The 14,319-nt window shown below is 41.0% G+C and overlaps 1 long non-coding RNA gene across 2 annotated transcripts in view; it reads right to left on the reverse strand.

Moving 5' to 3' along the window:
* The window catches only part of LOC112587937, a 70,195-nt gene extending 65,872 nt beyond the window's left edge, over positions 1–4,323 (reverse strand). The window contains exon 1 of one of the 2 annotated variants that reach the window (XR_006543081.2): positions 4,164–4,323. This is a non-coding gene — a long non-coding RNA (uncharacterized LOC112587937). The remainder of the gene's footprint in view (positions 1–4,163) is intronic. The other variant, XR_003112479.3, reaches the window with a different exon arrangement.
* Between the last annotated feature and the right edge of the window lie 9,996 nt (positions 4,324–14,319).

The following is a 14,319-nucleotide window of genomic DNA, read 5'->3' on the forward strand; positions in this document are numbered from 1 at the left end:
TTTTCAGTAAACCTTTCAGGCTTAAATTATTGGCTCTGTTTCCCACATTTAAACAAACTCACACTCTCACAAAGTATTTTTCTCTTAAGATAATTCTGTTAACAAAGAAGGAATACTAATTTGACATATCCTTTTTTGAAATGTTACCTTTGCCCTGGGTTTTCATACTATATTCTAGAAGGTATAATATAGTCAAGAATGCTTTGAACAAGTGAAACTATAATCCTTCCAAATGTAAAGTCAGCATATATTTTAAATTTTCTTTCATAATCAACAGTATCACACGCAACTGGGAACAAAAGCTGCAGGGAACAAAATGTAATGGATCGTGATGACTGTTTTAGAACAGCTTGAACCTCCTTACAGCCTACAAGATGGCTATGTGAGCTGAATTCTGAAGTGCTGAAAATGGATTTTACTGTAAGCTACACAGTTTCGGGGGCAAATATGATTTTTTTCAAATATGCTTTTTTATAACTTATAACTATAGAAAGATTCTCAAGCAAAAGGATCATATCATGCCAATGAAAAGATGTTTTATTCCCTCACATCCTTCCATTTTATGTATTTTTTCCCTTAACACAAAGCACACACATACTTACACACAGAATGATTTCTAAATCAATATGGTTTGTTCCATTGATCACCATAAACGCAATAAATTGCATTTTCTGTCATTTTACTATGTGCTATTGTTCCTGAGTCTTGTGAAGGGAATTATTACTGTTATAGCAAATAAATTAGATTTCAATGATTTGAGGCAAAAGAGAGGTCAAAGAGTGATTTTTGATTCATTGTCTCCATCTTCTAAATGTATCATACTTACATTTGAAATAACTGTATTAAGCACAGAAAGAAGGAGGAAAGAAGAGAAATGTACCACACTTCCATCCTATTCCAGCTTTCAATATCCTCAAGGTATACTGCCCTTGTCCTATATCCTGGGAAGTGACTCCCACTGAGTTCAGGGTCATTATGTTCAGATTAAACTCATCAAGGTACACTCAGCTTCAGCTTAATGAACAGAAGGCTCCCACATCCTGGAAAATCATGTCTTTTCGGTGAGACTGGATGACATCCTTCAACTCCCCACTGAGGGATTAGACGAATATGTATATGGGGAAGACTAATGACCAAGGAGATGTGACATTTGGTAACGCTGTTCTGCCACTAAGGTGATCCCTCCCACCAGCCTACATCGCCTGCCTAAGAACCTGGTATGCTCGAACGGAATCTTCCATCAGGAGAGAATGCCGCTGTTAAAAGCTATTTGGTTGTTTGAGAATTGTGATACACAGAGATTTCACAAACATTAGTTCAGTATTTTTTTTCCTAGAAAAACAACGGAAAACTCTCTTAGTTAATCTCATTTCTACTAATCCTGCCTTTTCAGGCAGAATCCTCATACTTCCATTTTTTCCCCCTGTGTCGTGACTCTCCAAACTATTTCTTATAGGAAGACTCAAGCAAGCATTTAATGGTGCAGAACAAGCAAGGCAGCTCTCTCTGCAGTGTACCCCATCACAATGAGAGTGTGCTCCCCATGACTCAGAATGAATCAGATGGGGAGGGAAAAATAACAGCACAAAACTGCAGCTTAAGAAATAAAGGGCAACCTGTGATCTTAAGAAAGAAGCCTGCACTGCCGATCACAGTTACCCAAGAGCTAGTTGCCCAGGCTTCGACATTCTTCAAAGAACAGGTCGAACATAGAGCAGGTTTCTCTTCCAGAGAAAATCAAAACTTCCTGTTGTTTTAAACACACTCTGGAAAAATCAATCATTTATCTCTGTTCTCCCCAACTATGTTGTATCAAGAGCAGAGATACATGTCAAAAACCTGTTCTTTACATTTGTATTTTTTATTGCCTCAATGTTCTGCCCTTTGTACTAGAAGTTTATTATGTATACACAGACATATACACACGCTCAAATACAAAATGCATGTGTGTGTTGTATATGTGTGTGTGTGTGGGTGTGTGTATGTATTTGCATTTCAAAATATTGGAAAGGGTAAATTCTTCAGGTTTTACACCTACTTTCCTTTTCATTATTTCTTTTTTTTAATTTTTTGTATTTTTTTTTTTTACTTTACAATATTGTATTGGTTTTGCCATACATCAACATGCATCCGCCACATTATTTCTAATCGAAACACAGAAAGTTCTTCACCAGGAACAGCCAGCAAATTTGCTTACATGCAAAGCCTTTGACTGTGTGGATCACAATAAACTGTGGAAAATTCTGAAAGAGATGGGAAAACCAGACCAGGAAAACCAAACCACCTGACCTGCCTCTTGAGAAACCTATATGCAGGTCAGGAAGCAAAAGTTAGAACTGGACATGGAACAAAAGACTGGTTCCAAATGGAAAAAGGAGTACATCAAGGCTGTATATTGTCACCCTGCTTATTTAACTTATATGCAAAGTACATCATGCAAAATGCTGGGCTGAATGAAGCACCAAGCTGGAATCCAGATTCTGGGGAGAGATATCAACAACCTCAGATATGCAGATGACACTACCCTTATGGCAGAAACCGAAGAGGAATTAAAGAGCCTCTTGATAAAGATGAAACAGAGAGTGAAAAAACTGGCTTAAAACCCAATATTCAAAAAACGAAGATCATAGCATGTGGTCCCATCACTTCATGGCAAAGAGATGGGGAAACAATGGAAACAGTGATATATTTTATTTTCTCGGGCTCCAAAATCACTGCAGATAGTGACTGGAGCCATGAAATTAAAAAATGCTTGCTCGCTGGAAGAAAAACTATGATAAACCTAGACAGCATATTAAAAAGTAGAGACATCACTTTGCTGACAAAGGTCCATATGGTCAAAGCTATGGTTTTTCCAGCTGTCATGTATGGATGTGAGAGCTGGACAATAAAAAAGGCTGAATGATGAAGAGCTTATGCCTTCAAAATGTGGTGCTGGAGATGACACTTGAGAGTCCCTTGGAATGCAAGGAGATCAAACCAGTCAAACCTAAAGGAAATCAGTTCTGAATATTTATTGGAAGGACTGATGCTGAAGCTGAAACTCCAATACTTTGGCCACATGATGCAAAGAACTGACTCAATGGAGAAGACCCTGATGCTGGGAAAGATTGAAGGCAGGAGGAGAAGTGGACAACAGAAGATGTAATGGTTGGATGGCATCACTGACTCAATGGACATGAGTTTGAGCAAACTAAGGGAGATGGTGAAGGACAGAAAAGCCTGGCATGCTTCAGTCCATGGGTTTGCAAAGAATCGGACATGACTGAGCAACTGAACAACAACAACAATCTCTGAAAATAAATTAGAATATTGGAAACTCATATTCTCTACCATGGGCTTGTCAGCTTCCCAATACTTAGATTTTTTTCTCATTTTACTTCTCAAATGGTAAATATAAATAGATGTAACACACATAAGCAAAAGCTCTTTGGTTTGTTTGATAATTTTTAAGAGGGTAAGGGGTCCTAAAAACAAAAAGTTTGAGAATGGATGATTTGTCCCAATTATTGTGTTACCGTTCTTGTGCTGTACAACCCTAACTACTCCCAAGAGTATGTGACAAAACAGAATACACTCAACCCTTGCACTTTCACACTAGGACCCACTGGCACTCTAAATCATTCATTTTTGTTGTACAACTAAGGGTTGTTTTTAAGGTAGGGCCTCTACAACTGAGATCATTGCTCAGTGGGAGGGGGAGGGGCTGGTGATCAGGAGAGACCAGGGATTTGCTCTAAGACTCACCAACCCCAAATGAACTTCTGAGGTTTCTAAGGCCAGACATTATCTGATACCTCATGATTTTCGGACAAATTCCCAAGGGAATAGCAAGAACCATTTGATTTACTGTATAGAGTAAATACTGCAGATCAACAAGTGCTTTTCACGCTTGAAATTCACCTCAGACCCTAATTCCCCAACCCATGGAAGTAAAGTTGCACATACAAAATAAAATAAAAAAAGTATATATACACACACACACACACACACACACACACGTATATATACACTCGCAAACTAATTTCGAATTGGAGGCTAGGAGACAAAAATATCTGAATATCTGTCACCACTGAGCCCACTGAGTTTCCCTGGAAAAACAAGATGGAATCTAGATGATAAAGTTTAACCTCTTCTTTTGTGCTTAGACTAGTTCCACATACCTCTAGGGAGCCATATGCAAAGGCCTTAAGAGTTTCCGGTGCAGAACTGCCACACCAACACCCCAAGTCCACGAACAGTGTGCTGACGAGTTGCTGCCCGCGCTTCAATACAACATGGCTGCGCCGGGCACCTCCGTCGGAAGTGCTGAGCGCAAAGCGCCTGCGCAGCACGGCGAAGGCCACGGCCCTCTCCCCTCCCCGCACCACGAGAGCGCCTCAGAGCAGCCCTGCGGAGGGCCTGTGTGGAGAGGCTGTGCTCAGGAACCAAGCTCCTCCCTCTCCAGTACTAGAACTTTTCTTTGCTTCTGAGCCAGACTCGATCTGATCTTACTGGAGTGAGTGACAATGGGCAGGAGGATTCTTGCTGGACTTCGACTCAAAACAGTCAGTGACCTCCAGGAGTAATTTTCTTTTCTGAGTGCTTAGTCGCTCAGTCTTGTCTGACTCTTGCAACTCATTGGACTGTAGCCCGCCAGGCTCCTCTGACCATGGGGTTTTTCAGGCAAGAATACTGGTGTGGGTTGCCATTTCATTTTCCACGGGATTTTTCTGTCCCAGGGATCAAACCCGCATCTTCTGTGTCTCCTGCATTGCAGGTGGATTCTTTACCTGCTGAGCCATCCAGTTAGCATAAATATTAACCATCCTTTCCTCTCAGGGGTGTTGTAATGCAAGAGCCATTGAAAGCATCTGTTATAAAAAGATGCTTCGACAAAAAGCTTCCCACCTCAACATGAGACAGAATTCCTGCTTATCTGTACTCACTGTTCCCACAGTTGAACATCATCTTATAAAGACAATAATGAAGTTTTTGTAAATCTGATGCGAAGAACTGACTCATTGGAAAAGACCCTGATGCTGGGAAAGATAAAAGGTGGGAGGAGAAGGGGATGACAGAGGATGAGATGGTTGGATGGCATCACGGACTCAATGGACATGAGTTAGAGCAAGCTCTGGGGAGTTGGTGATGGACAGGGAAGCCTGGCGTGCTGCTCTCCATGGGGTTTCCAGGAGTCAGACACGACTAAGTGACTGAACTGAACTGAACTGAGTGTTTGACTTATAATATTTTTCAGAATTATTACTCTGTAATTTTAAAAGTTGTCTGATTTGAAGAAGTGGAGTAAACACACTAGAAAATAAATTTCCTCTTGCTTACCCTATCCTATCTGACTATTCAAAAGAGAAGAAATTCAAACTGGCAGTAAACTATTACAAAAATGGAGACAAGGTTGAGTTAGACAATTCACTAGATAACTTATGTGAGAAATAAACCATAGGTAAGTAGAATGTAAGGGTTTCCCACGTGGCACTAGTGGTAAAGAACACACCTGCCAATGCAGGTAAGGTAAGAGATGAGGGTTCGATCCCTGGTTAGGAAAATCCCCTGGAGGAGGGCGTGGAAACCTACTCCAATATTCTTGCCTGGAGAATCCTACAGACAGAGGAACCTGGTGGGCTATAGTCGTGTGTTTGCTAAGAATGGGACACAACTGAAAAGACTTAGCATGCACACACACACAGGTGGAATGTGAATAGCAATTAGGTTTTTTTTCCTCCAGAAACATTGTAGACTAATGTTTCCAGATGTTAGTATAGTTAAAGTCATAATTGTCTCTTAATTTTGTGAAAGGATTTCAATCCAAACTGGAACCAGAGTATGTGAAACGGAAAATCTCATGCATGGACCCTCAGGAAAATGAAACTTAATAACAGGAATAATGATTTCCCCTAGAAGCCTGATTTACAGAAGAATGGAAGCTTATTTTCTGACCAATAAACATGCACCAAGAGTCTCTCGTCATACTTAAGCCAATGGACTTACTGCTTGGACTTTGGCTGGATGACCTGCTCTTTATATACCTTTTCCATAAATACAGTCTGCCCCAAATCCTCAACAGACATGCTTAAAGCTAGCTACAATTTGCATTTCCTAAATTACAATTCCTCTTTTATTCCAGAGTAAACGATGTCTGGCCATTTAAACTTGCCTCGGTTTACCTCTTTATTTAGGTTGACAATTTGTTCTCAAATGCAAGTCTACAGATCATAGCATTCCCATGTGATGGTCTCCAGCTGCAGTGGACACTGTTGGTGGCCCACCCACATCCCCCTGCCAGCGTCACTTCAGTGCATACAACCTGTTAAATTCATTAAGCAAGGAGGCCATTAGACTAAGGCTTTAATGCCATGGCAGCCGGCATAGGCAAACCAAAATCTAAGCCTGTAACCATCTCAAGGTTACGAAGTGGAAACCTACAGACAACAGATCACAAACAGCCGAAAATGCTTTAAGCCATAGCCAATCAATAATGTCCTTAGTTAGCTTCTGCCTTTCTCCATAAAGGTCTCTCCTCCAGCTCCAGCTGGAGTGGTTAGAAAACCACTTGCAGTGTCATTGCCATATCAATTTTTCGCTCAAACTCTTTAATTTTAACAGAGCTCAGTTTATCTTTTAACATGACTTACTTCCACCTTACCAGGACCCCCATTTCCCTAAGGGCCTTCTCCCGCCACTTATGCACACAGTGCCCCACGTGGGCAAGTAGAAAGTACAGAGATGCTAGCATTCCATCAACTTCATCAGTAATGCTCGAGATTGCGGGGACTTTGCTGGCATGGGGTCAGCTGTGGACTGAAATTCAGCTGCCCAGGGCAGGGATGGGGAGGGTAACCAACTCAATGAACACACACTCTTTTGATCACCTTCAGCTCCTTCTGTCAAGCCCACGTGGCCCTGCCTTCACCTGCCAATTAAACCGTAGTCAGTCCTCCTTCGATATGAGGGGATTGGTTTTAGGACCCTTGCAGATTCCAAAGTCCACAGATGCTCAAGTCCTTATATAAAATGGCATAGTATTTGCATATAACCTATGCATACCCTCCTGAGTACTTTAATTCATCTTTAGACTACTTATAGTATCTAATACAATGTGGGGGCTTCCCCTGTGGCTCAGCTGGTACAGAATCTGCCTGCAATGCGGGAGACCTAGGTTCGATCCCTGGGTCGGGAAGATGCCCTGGAGAAGGAAATGGCTACCCACTCCAGTATTCTGGCCTGGAGAATTCCATGAGGTCACAAAGAGTCGGACACAACTGAGCAACTTTAATACAAAAACTAAACTAAACAAACTTTTGGGGCTTCCCTAGTAGCTCAGATGGTAAAGCATCTGCCTGCAATGCAGGAGACCCAGGTTCGATCCCTAGGTGGGGAAGATCCCTGGAGAAGGAAATGGCAACCCACTCCAGTATCCTTGCCTGGAAATACCCATGGACAGAGGAACCTGGTGGGCTACAGTCCGCGGGGTCAGAAAGAGTCAGACGCGACTGAGTGGCTGACAAGCAATACAATATGAGTGGTATGTACGTCATTGGTGACCTGCAGCAGATTCAAGTTTTGCTCTTGGGAAGTATCTGAAATTTTTTTCACATATTTTCCATCTGAATCCATGGATACAGAGGACCAACTGTACTTTTATTGAGTCCTTAAATCTCAGGATCGGCTTCAAATACAAGAGACAAACAGAAAAAAAATAAAATGCCAAATTTTGAGTGGGCCAACTAGGTTTTTCCTACACTTTTAAGTACACAGAACATGCCCCCACATCTTTATGAGGTATAGTTGAGAAACAAGTGTATAAGGTGTGCAACATGATGATTTAATATTTGTACACACTGTGAGTTGATTACCAGAATCAAGTTATTTAACACATCCATCACCTCACACAGTTACCATTTATGTGTGTCTGTGTGGTGAGACCATGTAAGATCTACAGGTTCATCAAATTTCAAGTTTATAATACAGTATTATTAACTATTAGGGGCTTCCCAGGTGGCATGATGGCAAAGAATCTGCCTGCCAATGCAGGAGACGCAAAAGATGCAGGTTTGATGCCTGAGTTGGGAAGATCCCCTGGAGAAGGAAATGGCAACCCACTCCAGTATTCTTGCCTGAAAAATTTCATGGACAGAAGAGCCTGGCCGGCTACAATCCATGGGGGTGCAAAGAGTCGGACACAACTGAGCAACTGAGCACACACACATTATTAACTATAGTCACCATGTCACCATACTGTACATTCAGATCAGATCAGATCAGTCGCTCAGTCGTGTCCGACTCTTTGCAACCCCATGAATCGCAGCATGCCAGGCCTCCCTGTCCATCACCAACTCCCGGAGTTCACTCAGACTCACGTCCATTGAGTCAGTGATGCCATCCAGCCATCTCATCCTCTGTTGTCCCCTTCTCCTCCTGCCCCCAATCCCTCCCAGCATCAGAGTCTTTTCCAATGAGTCAACTCTTCGCATGAGGTGGCCAAAGTACTGAAGTTTCAGCTTTAGCATCATTCCTTCCAAAGAACATCCAGGACCAATCTCCTTCAGAATGGACTGGTTGGATCTCCTTGCAGTCCAAGGGACTCTCAAGAGTCTTCTCCAGCACCACAGTTCAAAAGCATCAATTCTTCGGCGCTCAGCCTTCTTCACAGTCTAACTCTCACATCCATATATGACCACAGGAAAAACCATAGCCTTGACTAGACGAACCTTTGTTGGCAAAGCAATGTCTCTGCTTTTGAATATACTATCTAGGTTGGTCATAACTTTCCTTCCAAGGTTCCCAGAATTTATTCATCTTGTAACTGCAAAAGTTTAAAGTACACAGATCTAATACAGTAATGTACCCTGTCTCAAGCAGCTAGGCTTTTGCTATGTTTAATTAACTGGGAGACCTATAGGAACAAAATTGAGAAAACCTGTGATTATTATCACTTGACTCCTGCATGAAAGCATTTAGGGTCTCCCTTGAGCCTCTCTTCAAAACCAAAATGTCAAAGAACGTAAAGTGAAGCTAGTAATGGGGTCACCAAGTCTATCAGGTTCCCTGAACCAACCCTCAATCTTCCTGAGTTGAAATGGATAGGTCAGAAGCAAATGGGTGTGGGAGGGTGGAGGACAGGAGGAAAAAGAAAGATTCGCCGTTGAGAGTAGGGCCCTAAGCTTCTATGTTGCTCCCTCCTCTGATCACCTTGGTCTCCATGAATTTTAACAAATTTCAAGGACAACATCCCTGGGTGAACTGATGTGCATGGTTATCACTTGTAGGACATGTAGATTATATTCTATATGTTCTACTAAGATGGCAGGAAATCTAATGTTACATTTTTGATTGAAGAATAGTTGATTTATAATATTATATTAGTTTCAAGTGTACTGGGCTCCCCTGGTGGCTCAGACGATAAAGAATCCGCCTGCAATGCAGGAGACCTGAGTTTGATCCTTGGCTTGGGAAGATCCCCTGGAAGAGGGCATGGCAACCCACTCCAGTATTCTTGCCTGGAGAATCCCTACAGACAGAGGTGGCTGGTGGGCTACAGTTCATGGGGTCGCAAAGAGTCAGACATGACTAAGTGACTAAGTATATCAAGGGTACTACATAGTGATTCAATACTTTCATAGATTATACTCCATTTAAAGTTATTATAAAATATTGGCTATATTCTTTGTGCTGTGCACTACCTCCCTCTAGCTTTTTAAATTTTATACATAGTAATTTGTACCTCTTAATCCCCTCCCTGATCTGGTCCCTCTCCCCAAGTTTTAAGTTTAAAAAGAATATTTTTGCATCGATACTGGATGCTTGGGGCTGGTGCACTGGGATGACCCAGAGGGATGGAATGGGGAGGGAGGAGGGAGGAGGGTTCAGGATGGGGAACACATGTATACCTGTGGCAGATTCATTTTGATATTTGGCAAAACTAATACAATTATATAAAGTTTAAAAATAAAATAAAATTTTAAAAATTTTAAAAAAAGAGTATTATATCACTTGCTAAAAGAAAAAAGGCAGCTCTTGAAGACATAAGTTTGAGGTGTTCAAAAAACTTACTCTAACAGATTCTTCCCCCCAGAGTCATAGAAGATATTTATATTGTGCTCTAAGATCATATTCCCTCCATTTTTTTATTTCCTCTTCTCAATTAAATATTTTAAAGAGAGTCATTAAAGCCCTTGTGTTTTACATATAATGTTACATCTAAGTGATGTTTGGCAAGTACTATTCTAAATGAGCTGTTCTAAAACAGAAGGTGTTTTACTCACAGTTGCTCATAGATAATCAGTATAAATATACAAACAAAAGCCTACAAATATTGTACCCCTGCCACAAATAATCACAGACTTTAAAATACCAATTTACCTTAATTGTCCAAGCAACTCATGAAAATTCGTTGTTGGGGAGAAATGAAATGAGCCAAGAGAACAATGTGTTCTTTGTCTTTTACTTCAATTATCTTTATGTAATTTCTAATTTTGTTATGAGACATTTTGGAATCTTGATTGCTTTCTTAAAAATTTGCTGATTGACTCAGTACATGCCAGCGGTTCAGCTGAGTATTTAAGTATACAGGAAAGAGAGGTTCCAGTAAATTAATTATAAATCTTAACTCGGAAAGATGGCAATCTTCTATATCTTAATTTTGATTGTAATTATGTATGCATTGTGTGTTCAGTCACTCTGTCATGTCCAACTTTTTGCAGCCCCGTGGACTATGGCCCGTCTTCTGTCCATGGGATTCTCCAGGCAAGAATACTGGAGGAGGTTGCCATTTCCTCCTCCAGGGGATCTTCCCAACCCAGGGGTAGAACCCATGTCTCCTGCATCTCCTGCATTGACAGGTGGATTCCTTACCACTGAGCCATCTGACAATTACATAGGTGTATATATTGGTCAAGTCATCAACCCACATACTTAAGATATGTGAATTTTATTATAAATTGTATATATTTTTTTTATTTAAAGAAAGAGTATTATTGAAAATGGATGAACAATATCTTTTTTTACCAAAAAGCCTTTTTTTAATCTCAATGTCAGTGATTCCATTCTCTGACGACCACTTTCTCCCATTCACTCTGCATACTACCTGTGCACTGATGCCAGTGGGCCTTCCAGCTTTTCATTCTCCCTCACCTACCTCGTGTCCTGTTTTTCTCCCTTATCGCACAAAGAGTCCATTGTCTATCTGTAGAATCCCTCTCTCGCATCCTTCACTATATTTGCCCTGCACTTCAACTGGCTAAACAGTGTCCCACACTAAATTATTCTACCTGCTTCACACCCACACCTAATCAGCTGAGCATGGTTGGACAGAAACCACATAACTAGAAGGACTGAATTCATTTTAAATTCATGACACTGTGGTGGCCCATGGTACTGCCTCATGGCCTTGGTTAATCCCCTGCCTCACTTTCTTCAACAGTTATTTCTTATCTTCTCATAAATAATCCCATGCCAAGCCTTTCCTATAATAAAGAGGGATTCTGTAACTAGAAGAAAAACGGGGTACTGGTCAAACAAAAGCAAGTCTTCTATTTTGCTCTGCTAAAAGACTGGTACTTTGCTAAATTACTCTTTGATATCAAGTTAGAGTGTTTCCTAGTACGAACATTAAAATTCTTAGTTCTGAACATTAGGGTTATTTCCCCCTTATATTCTTTTCTTCAGGTAAATTTCTATTTGTTCAACTCCTCCCAAATCTACACTGAAACATCAGAAAAGAACATTTTCAAAGGACGCAAAACCACAAGGACAAAGAAAAAAAGAGACAATTGCAGCATAATTTTGACAGCTAGATAAATGGGAAAGAATCTAAAGAAAGCTCAATCCTAGACCAGTAGTGGAGGAAGCCAAGAAGAAACTGAATAGATTTGCAGAATCCACAAAGATTCTGGAATTGGCAACATTAGGTCCTCTATTTCCTTCTTATTTATAAAAAGCATTTTCCTTATAAATATAAATATTAAAATGACCTCTTGTTAACTCAGTTTTGGTTGCTTTATCTCATTTGTTTGATCTTTATCAGTTCCAGATTATAATATTATATTGTATTATATTATGATATTGTAGTCTTTCTTTTTTCCTTTCTTGGTTTCATATAATACTTTCCCTGGACTTGTAAAACAATAAAGTTTTTACAACTTTCCCCAAAATTTATGTCTAGGAAAAAAATGAAAGTGTTGTCGTTCAGCCATGTCCGACTTTTTGCAACCCCATGAACTGTGGCCCACCAGGCTTCTCTGTCCATGGGATTTCCCAGGCAAGAATATAGGAGTGGGTTGCCATGCCCTCCTCCAGGGGATCTTCCTAACTCGGGATTGAACCCATGTCTCTTACATCTCCTGCATTAGCAGACAGGTTCTTTAAGGCTAGTACCACCTGGGAAACCCCAAGAAAAAAAGAGTATGTTCTATCATTCCTTGTTTCTATCAGGATTTTTTAAGTGACAAACAACTTAAAGAAGGTCACCCTTTTTTAAGGACCCTTAAAAAAAGACCCTTCCAGGGTCCACCTTGGAAGGTTTAAGTGGAAAAAAATTAATTAAAGTCTGTATGAATCTCACGGGCTTCCCAGGTGCCGCTAGTGATAAAGAACACGCCTGCAATACAGGAGACATAATGAGACATGGGTTCAATCCTTGGATTGGGACGATCTCCTGGAAGAAGGCGTGGCAACCCACTCCAGTATTCTTGCCTGGAGAAGCCCATGGACAGAGGAGCCTGACAGGCTACAGTCCATAGGGTTGCAAAGAGTCGAACACGACTGAAACAACTCAGCACTCATGCATGTGAGCACAGGTAGCTCACAGAAGTGTCAAGAGGGTTTGAGAACCAAGTCTGGATGCTGAGCAGACAGGAACGATGTCCAGTGACTCTGCAGTGGCCCCTGCAGCTCAGACACCCCTGGTACCACTGGTTGGTGCCTCCACCTTGACTTGCACAGATGTCCAACTCATGCTGGTGATGCTCAGTAGATGCCAGAAACTGCAGCGATGCCCCTATAGAACCCAATACTACTGTTGCCATACTTGCCAGATGACAAGTTCTACAAGCCTCCTTTCTCCATTGCTTGCTGCTGATCAAAGTCATGTGCGAGAGCATCCGATTGTTGGAATCCAGGCCATACACACCAGTGCCCTTACAACAAAGGAACCTGGCAAAGTTAGTTTTCTACTTCAACCTGGGCAAGGGGAACTCATAAGACAGGACGTTTTCCAAACATTAGAAGAATGCTCATAAGTGAAAGTGAAGTCACTCAGTCGTGTCCGCCTCTTTGCAACCCAATGGACTGTAGCCTACCAGGCTCCTCTGTCCATGGGATTTTCCAGGCAATAGTACTGGAGTGGATCTCCATTTCCTTCTCCAGCGGATCTTCCCGACCCAGGGATAGAACACAGGTCTCCCGCATTGTAGACAGACGCTTTACCGTCTGAGCCACCAGATAGGTAATCTGAAATGCGCTACATAACACATGTCCACGATAACACCTAATAACAAATGTCCACAATAACATCTAAAGGAGAGACTTCTCTCTGTTGGTGTAGCTTCCTATATCTTATAGTTGCAAAAAGTATTCAGAAAACCAACCGAAATGTAGACATGATAATAACTTGCCAAGCATTGCAGACTCTGCTACTACATGGAGGAATATGGTAGATACCAAAATAATCCAATTATCCCTTATCCCACTATATCCCACATTCAGAGGGACTTCAGTTATAATCCCAACTTTAAGACAATAATACATGCATGGAAAACATTTTGCAGAAATCATTAACCTGCACCAGAACTCAACCATTTTATAACTTAAAAAAAAAAAGACTTCTTGACAATCAGATTAATCTCTTAATTTTTGATAGGTAGCATAGTGCTGACAACTTGAATCCCAAAGAATAATTGTGCCTTTAACAGCTATTCTCATATTTAAAAAATCATATAATAGCAATACATTTCAATATGATCACTTTTATCCCCTTATGTAATACAAATATTTACTCTTGTTTGCTAGGATACATATTTATTAATTCTCTGTGTACCTGTTGGCAGCACAAAGAACAAACTTCCTTTTTTCACTTTTCCCTGTCAGCAGCTATCATATAAATCACACACATCTTGGAAGCTCTGATAAAAATATAGAAAGTTGAGTTCATTTATCCCTTTTGTGTTATATTATTTTCAAACGTTTTCTTTGTGAAATCACTGCATTGTTTTTCCTCGTACATGAACCCTGATGGCCATGCAGCCGTGGCCCACACTGCCACCTGGCGTGGCTGGGATAAACTTCCTTCTGCTTTGTAGAAGCTACCAAGCCGGGACAGCTTTG

Source organism: Bubalus bubalis, chromosome 11 (genome assembly GCF_019923935.1).
Source record: "Bubalus bubalis isolate 160015118507 breed Murrah chromosome 11, NDDB_SH_1, whole genome shotgun sequence".
Lineage (NCBI taxonomy): Eukaryota > Metazoa > Chordata > Mammalia > Artiodactyla > Bovidae > Bubalus > Bubalus bubalis.